This window comes from Anomalospiza imberbis, chromosome 6, assembly GCF_031753505.1.
Source record: "Anomalospiza imberbis isolate Cuckoo-Finch-1a 21T00152 chromosome 6, ASM3175350v1, whole genome shotgun sequence".
NCBI classification, from domain to species: domain Eukaryota; kingdom Metazoa; phylum Chordata; class Aves; order Passeriformes; family Viduidae; genus Anomalospiza; species Anomalospiza imberbis.
Window position 1 is genome coordinate 39,537,541 of NC_089686.1, and position 6,459 is coordinate 39,543,999.

The following is a 6,459-nucleotide window of genomic DNA, read 5'->3' on the forward strand; positions in this document are numbered from 1 at the left end:
CATTTGCAGTCACAAGTAGAAAGCATGACACTACTTAAATAGTTTTAGTCCTCCCTCCCTATCCACCCACTTGATCCACAGCATACGTTTCTTGATAACTAGCAAGTTTTTTTTTTTTCTTCTTTTAAATATAATTTTAAAAATAGTTCCAAGGTTCTGTTTTATACCACTAGAAGTTTCAATTTTGCTTAATCATATAGAAAAGATCTGGGGGAAAATATCACTAGAAGATTATTCTTGTATGGCCATTTCATGCTCCAGTCATTGCTTTTTATTTTTTCATATATTTAGCATATGGCAAAATAGTAACTGTGGACAATCATTCTTTTATTATCGTGATGGTGTATCAATTTTGAGTTTTAAGCTTTACCAGAAAAACTCTGGAGGCCAAACATTGAGCATATTTTAGTCACCACTAGTATTGACAACTTTTTTTTTTTTTAAAAGGTGTGGTTTTCATTTTTTTCCATCCAGCTTTACTATCCTGTAAAAACTCATTTTTAAATGATTTCATCTTTTGGCATGGAGTTCAGAATAGACCAGTGTGCAAGCAGCTCATCAGTCACTGTACTCTGCGTCTGTCTTTCACATCTGACTCTCTCAGTAGGCTGATAGGACAAATGTGAACGTTCAAGAAACACTGCAGATACCTTTCCTGATTTGGGGCCAAATACTTCCTCCCCTTCCCTTGAAACAATTTTTTATGGATGAGTGAGGAAGATGGGCAGGATGTCACTTGTGTTTATTTTCCATTGCCTGTGTTTCTAGTGGAGCACAAGTTACCATGATATGTATTTGGCTACTATCTTGTGCCTGAGGTGTTTCACTGGGAGTCAGGAAATCTTGGCTATTTGCTTTGACTTGAAATCTTTCAAAGGGCTTGGGTCTCACGTCTTCCCCACAATGAAACAGAGCTATGAGGATTTAATCTGATGCAGGGAAATGATCCTAATCCAATAATAACTTTTTGCAGATTTTGTGATTTTTAATGTTGTTTAAAGTAATATTTCAAATATATTGCTATGGTCAAGACTGGGAAAAATGAATGTTTTGTCTGCTATTGCACATTAAGTTACCAGGTGGCAGCATTGGTGTAATAGTAAACTTTTTTCTAGCATTTTCTATATTATCATATCATATCATATCATATCATATCATATTTACTATTTTTAATAACAAAACTGCTATGTAAATAAAACATATAATTTCAATTGCTACACTGACCCAAAATAGATGTGTAGTGGATTGTGATAACAACTTTCTAGTGCACTGCAACATTAGATAATTGTTTAGCAAGTGTGTGAAGTTTCATCCCATATTCAAATGAAACTAATGTACAAGAACAGTGAAGCAACGTGTAATAAATGTCTCAGGGCCTGTGCTTAAAAAGTGAGCGAGAGGGAAAATTCTTCCTTGTCAGAAGAATTATTGAAATTTTTGCTCTGTGCTTCAGAGAGTATCTTTCACCACATAATTCAAAATCAGGTTCAAAAATGACAGAAATTGGTGGCCTGCAGTGACAGGCTGTGCAATTTTGGATAGCTGGAGAGAAAACAAAAGATTTATTATTTATAGCCAAAGTTAACAGCACCTCCTAAAAAGACTGCCCAACTTCTTATTAAAAGGCTATGTATTTAGGTGCTTGTGACTCTGCCCAAATGTAGCTATCCAGGCAGAAAGTCTATATATTACTTTTCTATTTTGGGCTTCTTTCCTGGTAGTTTCTGTCATGCCATTTAATTTCTTGTCTCTATTTCTGTTTATTTGTTTCTCTGCCTCTTTGCATGATAAAAGTGCCACCTCCTTGGTGGCTCGGCAGTTTCTGAGGACAAGGCGGTAAAATTGCCTCAGTGGCTGCAGATTTACTGCTGCGAGTGGTGGGACAGTACTGGTGGGACAGCTGAGGTGGCTCAGTGCAGAGCACAGGCCCAGCAGGACTCATCCACTGAAGTGCTCATAGAATCAGAGAATATCCTGAGCTGCAAGGGATCCACAAGGATCATCAAATCCAACTCCTGACTGCTCAGGACAGCCCCAGTACTCACGCCAGGTGCCTGAGGGCATTGTCCAAATGCTCCTTGAACTTTGGCAGGCTCCTGCTGTGACTTTCCTAGGAGTGCTGTTCTAGTGCCCACCCACCCTCTGGGTGAAGAATCTGTTCCCAATATTCAGCCTAATCTTCACTGTTTCCTTTGAGTTTTTGAATCACAGAGTGCTGGTTTGTACAGAGCAAAGCCACTTGACCTTACTGACAGAACTTGAGTTTACAGGGACTTAGGAGATTTGGGTAACGCTGGTCCTGCTTATTTGAGCTTTCCTCTGCACAACCATTTGGTATCCCTACTCTTTGTACTTCATATTTGACTTCTTTGTATATTTGACAGCAACTTGCTTTCATTTCAGGGATGTTCTTTTAACTGGCTTCATGACAAACAACCTGAGTTGCTGCATATTCTAGACTATGGGGGAAACAATGCAGTCTGCATATGCTCAGTGAGAACTTTCTACATTTCATCCTCTGAAGAAGTTTTTTTTTGGGTCAATGAGGTCCAGTGCAGGGGTCAGCAGAGTTTTCTATGCATTTATGTCAGGGCTAATGTGGGACTTGAACTTAATCCAGGCACTTGAACCAAAAGCAAGCAGCCTTTGTGTCTTGCGCTCCAAATGTTATCTCCCTCAGGCACGTCAAAAATAAAGGGTTGGGGGACAAATAGTTGGAACTTCAGAGAGGGAAGGGATCACACCAATTTGAAAGGGAGGAGGAAATAAAAATGTGTGATTGAAAGATGGACTGGGGGCGAAAATTGTTTTTTCTAGGTAATATGGGAGGGATTTGAAATAGATTCTCAAAGGACAAGAATATTAGATGGGGAGCTGGGATAGAAATGGGGCGGAGGTAAGAGAACTGGTGATAAGACTGAAACCGTAAGAGGATGTGGGATGGAAAAACTATAAATGACTGAACAAATAATTTGGAACTGAGAACCATTCACATAAAGAGAAGCTGACTAGAGTCATATATGAGAAAAGTTTGCCTTAGAGGAAGCAGTGAACTACCTGGGCAAAAGTTGAAAAAGGACATTGAGAATGAAGCAGTTGGAATCTACTAAATATGCAGGCATCTACTGGCTGAATCTAGGCATGAAGAAAAGCTGAACAAAGAGCTGGGAATTGATAGCTCAGGCTGGCAGAGAAAGGAAAGCACAGTGTGGGTGAGTGGGAAAAAAGGGAAGAGGGAATATCTAGAGAAGAAATCTAAAATTATATTTCTGAAAGCAGACACCCAAAACTCAGAAACTTAGGTAAATCTAAAAGAACCCAAACTGATTTGTATACGCAAATGCCCAGCTCAGCACCCAAACATTCTTCACTTTGCATAAGGCAGAGGAATCGAAGCATTCTGCACAAAGGCACCAGTGGTCAAAGGGCTTCTTATACCTAAAGCACTGCTGCTCTGCTGCTGGGGAGTTAAAACAGAAGCTCAGAGGGAGCCCTTAAGGCACAGAAACTGCATTCCTTCCTGCCACAAAGCCGCTTCCCCAGTCCTTTGCATAACCTTGGTCTCCCCAATACCTCCTCCCACCCTTCTTTCTCCTCCTCCACCTCCTGCTAACACTTATCTGCTCCACCACATCCTCATTCCCCTCCTGTCCATAGACTGCTCTGCTCATTCTCACGTACTGCTTTGGCCCCCCAATAGCAAAAAGTAACACTGCGGGGAACCAAAGGCATGAAGGAGGATGTGGCTGGATGAGTGGAGAGAATGGAAAGAAACACAGAATGGAAAGAAAGTTGCTCTGAAAACCCTGATCTTAAAGGCCTGTTTTGAGTAGGGGTTTGGATGGGGTGACCTCCAAACATCCCTTCCAACCCAGGTTCCCCTGTGATCCTATGTGCTGATATGAGGTGTTCAGATAAGGCAGACACGGGTGAGTTATAAGTGAGGAAATGAGAAACAATAACTCAGCCTACTGCTGTTTTCATGCTCTCTGGAAGAAGTTCACATTCCCCAGCTCTTGGAATAGGACTCCGATTATTTGGTTTATATACAGACCTCTCTAATAGCACAGGCTCAGCTGAGCCAACTGAATTGCAATGTGCAAATTTGTTAGAGAAGAAAGGTGAAACTTGGTGAAGTTCTAGCTACTGTCACAGTTGCTTTGAAGACCAAGCTCTTAATCTACTTGACTGTAATATATTAGTGGGTTCATTACAGTAGCATTTTTATTACAAGCACTACATGTTTAGTGTTTCAAGTATATGGGTATGCAAAACTATGTAAATCTGAGTGTTTCTTAGAAAAAGAAAAGGTAGTGAGATTGCAAGGTAACACACAAAATGAATTAGAAATAAATGCAAAATCTTGGAATTGGTACCACAGTCTGTGTCATATGATAATCTTTTCTATCCATAATCCATACATTTTAAATACACAAGTGTGGGATTTCCACTGAGAACATACTGTTCTGAGCATTCTCAAAGGAAAAAAATGCTCATTGTGTTGTCATCAGTAATAAAGTCTTTGCTATGAATTTGCAATGCGCAGCTAGGGTACAAGGAAAATTTTGAACAACAGTATAAATACACTGAATTGAACTGTCATGTGATGTACGTACTAGTTATGAAGCTGGCAGTATAGTTTGAATTAAGCTTGATGATAATGAAGTGAATTTTGTCATGTGGACATTTGAATGAGGGAGGAAAAAATATAAGGAAATGAAAGAAAGGCAAAGAGATTAAGTGATAGAAATACACAAATAAACTAGGGCAAAAGGCTTACTGAGGAAAAGAAACCTGGAAAAGAACCTGAGGAAAAGAAACCTGAGGAAAAGAAACGTACAGAACCTAAGCCCTGTTGTAATAAAAAGTGAAGACAAACACAGATCGTAAGACTCTGTCAGTGTATGTCTTGAAATGAGGGTATAGAGATAAAATTTCATAAAGGAGACAAAAACCTCCAGCAGATATATTGGGATGGGTGTATATGCATTTCTCAGGAAGTTTGGAGGATTCAATAAATGTGGGCTTTCAGGCAAAAAATAAATAATAGCACCTTTAGCTGCAGTTGTGTCTGGTGCAGGTGAGTAGTAGCTTGCATCTAGAAATGTCTAAAACTTTCTTTGACTGACTAGAATTTAAAAATACATGTTGCCACTGTAAATTATTATAAGCAGATTATCAGTATAGCCAGTGCAATTTTTCTAACTTTGATGCCTCTGATGTACAGCTAGAGGGAGCCTAATATATTGTAGCTGCAGTTCAGTATTTTGAATTTAACTCACTGATAGTTTCCTGAATAATCTTTCCACAGCAATTGATTAGGAACCACTCAGCAGCTAATAAAACTGATTTTTAAAGCAGGCTGCAAAGGGCCAAATATAAGTTGAATATCCAGCTGTAGTATGAACACTTGCTTCGAAAGAGGATTGATGATCTCTAACAGCAGTGGGCTGTAAAATGTTCCAATGGACTTGTCCTAATCATAGGTCATCTCTCCAAATAATAACCCCCGCCCCGACCTTTTTTGATCACATCTGCCTGTCCAGTACTTGGCCACCTTCAGAGAAAATGGAATGCTTTCTCCTCTGTAATTTTGCAGAACCTGTGATTTAGTCATATTCATTTTGGTATTTTTGTCTAAAACAGTCAGAGAGCTTCTGCTTGCCTGTGCAGCTGAATGGCAATAATTCAGCTTGCTTAGACTGCCTAGTGTCCCGAGCAGTTGGATTGTGTGGCAGACAAACAGTACTCTGGCAGAGAAGCATCATCATTTGGTCTCCTTCACAGCTGCAACACATGATTATTCACTCTTTATGCCACAGATGAAAAACCTAACCAGAAACAGATGGGGAGCGAATATTTTTAGAAACAGTATTTCAAAGCATTAACGAGAGGAAGAGAAAAAGTTTTCAGCTTTGGAGATAAAATTTTAAGCCTTCTTGTTAAAGTATATTCCATATTAATTTAAAAATATTTTATTTATAAAATATTATTTAGGGGGGTATATTACCCCCCTAAATAATTTTCTCAGAATCTTTGATTTCCATGTTTCTTGTGGTCAAAACCAGTGTTAAATGCAAATTCTTTAATTCAAGTATAAGTAGTTGCTCTAAATTAACATTTTACAGTAATGCACAGTGCTCAAATGGCTAATTTAAAAGTTCTTGTTTGTTTGAATGCTTATTTTAATTGTGTATTTTTTCTCCAGCATCTAATTGGATTTTACACAAGACTTGCTAGGGAAATTGAAAAATAGGTGTCGTAGATCTTAAAAAGCTTTTTAGTAAGCTTGAAATGTCTTTTGTGATATCCTAAGCATCTCCACAATCAACTCACCAGTTGGATCTTTTCAGTTATCATAGTTTTCCTGCAAGAGGAAATGATCCTTCTCCTCCAAATTACAGTGTCAGAGAAGGATCAGTTCTGCTTTTGAAGCTGTGTTTGTAGTAAAGATATTTT

At 38.8% G+C, this 6,459-nt stretch overlaps 1 long non-coding RNA gene across 1 annotated transcript in view; it reads left to right on the top strand.

Annotated features, from left to right (window-relative positions):
- Positions 1–6,459, top strand: part of LOC137475865 (uncharacterized) — a 58,593-nt gene that overhangs the window by 50,293 nt on the left and 1,841 nt on the right. The gene's annotated exons all lie outside the window — the stretch shown is intronic.